Source organism: Arachis ipaensis, chromosome B7 (assembly GCF_059453495.1).
Source record: "Arachis ipaensis isolate K30076 ecotype BB chromosome B7, ASM5945349v1, whole genome shotgun sequence".
NCBI classification, from domain to species: domain Eukaryota; kingdom Viridiplantae; phylum Streptophyta; class Magnoliopsida; order Fabales; family Fabaceae; genus Arachis; species Arachis ipaensis.
In genome coordinates, this window is record NC_142442.1 from 87,327,683 (window position 1) to 87,330,811 (window position 3,129).

The following is a 3,129-nucleotide window of genomic DNA, read 5'->3' on the forward strand; positions in this document are numbered from 1 at the left end:
TAGAAATTTAGACATAGATTAACTTAATCTCAATTGTTAAGGTGATAATATATAGTATTTGGTTTAATTTTTTTCCCTTATGATTTAAGATGAGCAAGCTGTCACCAACTTGATATTAATGAAAATATGATTGACCTTTGTTAAGATAGCACATTCTTATTTTTAATATTGGACTAATAATAATGTGTTTTTGAATTGTAATCTGCTGTGGTATTTCTTAAAAAATGTGAGATGATTTAATTTAGGAAGTATAAATCGGACAGTTTGATTTTTAAGAGGTACAAAAATCGGACCGTCCGATTTTTAGGTAAAAAAATTGGATCGTCCGATTTTTGTACTTAAACCCTCTGATTTGTATTTAAAAATGTTAAAAATTTGGAGTACACAAATCATTTTAAAAATTTTTAAACACAAATAGAAGAATCTAATTTATGTACCTCTCATAGTTTTAGAAAATATAAAAAATTATAATAATAAAATATATCACTCATCTTACTTTCATATCTAAATTTTTTAGTCTTAAGATAACATTGGATAAGATTCTTTTAATTTTTCCCCGTATATAAGAATGTGAACAGATTTAGCGGCAACTATTGAAAGGAATTTTGGGTGTGACGAGTGCCTAATAAGTAAAGTTCCTTGATTATTCGTTAGAAAGTTAGCTCCCAACAATGCAACAACTGATTGTAATGTAGGGTTCAGTGGAAGAATCTTTAATTATTAAGATATTGTTGGGATAAGGTTAAATTGAATGCCCATTAATGTGGGCGGTTGGTTTTTATTTTCAATGCTGAATGAAGAACTTCATATGCCTATATATAGAGAAGTAATTCTATGCATGTTACGTACAAAAATAATAAAAACTAAAATATTTCCCCTCTCTCTTTCTTACTATAAAGCACTTATTTACTTTTCTCTTACTACTAATATAATATTAATATATTATCTTTATAGTAGTATAATAGTATTGGTAAATACTGATAATAGTATTTCTCTATTTATACTTTATTTTATTACCTCTTCCTTATTTATCTTATTTATTTATTTATTTCACAACACGTTATCAGCACGAGACTCTGATCAAATTTTTAGGAAGACTCAGGTAACAAATTTTCATTATGTCGAAACTCTCTCATCTTGAATTCAATGCTCTTGATATATCTGGAAACAATTATTTATCATGGATATTAGATGCTGAAATCCATCTTGATTCAATGGATCTTGGAGATACCATTAAGGCTGAAAATAATGCATCCCAGAAAGATAAAGCCAAAGCCATGATTTTTCTTCGTCGTCATCTTGATGAAGGATTGAAAAATGAATATCTCACATTAAAAGATCCTGCAGATCTTTGGAAAGACCTTGAAGAAAGGTAAAATCATAAAAAAACGGTGATACTTCATCAAGCTCGATATGAATGGACGCACTTGCGTCTACAAGATTTTAAATCTATAAATGAATATAATTCTGCAATGTTTCGAATCACCTCACGGATGAAATTATGTGGGAAAAAGATAACTGACCATGATATATTGGAGAAAACTTTCTCAACCTTCCATGCCTCGAATGTGCTCCTGCAGCAGCAGTATCGAGAGAAAGGGTTTAAAAAATATTCTGAGTTAATTTCTTGCCTTCTTGTTGCTGAACGAAACAATGAGTTGCTTTTAAAAAACCATGAAGCGCGCCTAGCTGGCGCCGCCCCATTTCCTAAAGTAAATGCGGCAAATTACCCCATAAGAGGTAAATGGCAAGCTTTTAATAACAAGAAAAATTATGGAAAGAAAAGGAATTATATTCAAAAGAGAGGATCTCACCAGAAGTGGGATAAAGAAAGAAATATCGGGCAGAATAAATCAACAGAGGATAAGTGTTTTCGTTGTGATGGAAAGGGCCATTGGTCACGTACCTGCCGTACCCCAAGGCACCTAGTTGATCTTTACCAGGCATCTTTGAAAAAGGACGACAAGGGAAAAGAGTCGAATTTCGTTTCAAATGATGCTGAAAATTTCACCACTCATTATGATGTATCTGATTTCTTTGAGGATCCTGAAGGAAATATTGGTCATTTGATCAATGATGGAATAGTTTAATGCGTGAGATTGTTAAGCATTCATGTAAATAAATAATGTAAAGAACTTATTGTTAAGTTTTAGTTTCTATGTATTTAAGTTTTAAATATGATGTATATAAATAATAAAATATTAATGTTTATGAATTTTGAAATCATTAAATGTGTCAAGTTTTAAAATAAAATTTTAGTATATGACATTATTTTTATGTGCAGTATTTCTTAGAAAAATAATTCCGATCAAGTATTCAATTTAACTGTGGATACTACTCATTTTATTATTATTTGTCTTTGAAGAGAATGGCAAGGATATGTAATGAAGATGTATGCCTTGCGGATAGTGCGAGTTCGCATACTATTCTCAAAAGTGATATATATTTTAGCCATCTTGTGCCAAAAGAAGAATGTGTTAATACTATAATTGGCTCAGGCAATGTGATTGAAGGCTCCGAAAGAGCTATAATTTTGTTTTCCGGAGGAACAAAATTCATAATAAATAATACACTGTTGTCTACCAAGTCTCGAAGAAACTTGTTGAGCTTTAAAGATATTCGCCGAAATGGATATCATATTGAGACTATGAATGAGGGAAATCATGAGTACTTATGTATCACAACTCATGATTTAAATAAAAAGGTTATATTAGAAAAGTTGCCCTCACTTTCATCTGGGTTGTATTATACCAAGATTAGTACAATTGAATCACATGCCACTGTAAACTAGAAGTTTACTAGCCCAAATGAATTCATAATTTGGCACGACCGATTGGGTCATCCGGGAACAACCATGATGAGGAGAATTATTGAAAACTCCCATGGACATTCACTAAAGAACCAGAAGATTCTTAAAACTAGTGAATTTTGTTTTGCTGCATATTCTCACGGAAAGTTAATTTTAAGGCCATCACCAGTAAAGATTGGATTCGAGTCCCCTGAATTCCTGGAAAGGATTCAAGGTGATATATGTGGACCTATTCATCCACCATGTGGATCTTATAGATATTTTATGGTCTTAATAGACGCATCTTCGAGATGGTCACATGTGTGCTTATTATCTTCTCG

The 3,129-nt window shown here is 31.4% G+C and overlaps 1 pseudogene; it reads left to right on the plus strand.

Moving 5' to 3' along the window:
• The first annotated feature begins 1,118 nt into the window (after nucleotides 1-1,118).
• LOC148553256 (uncharacterized) lies at nucleotides 1,119-2,090 on the plus strand (annotated as a pseudogene).
• Nucleotides 2,091-3,129: the final 1,039 nt, after the last annotated feature.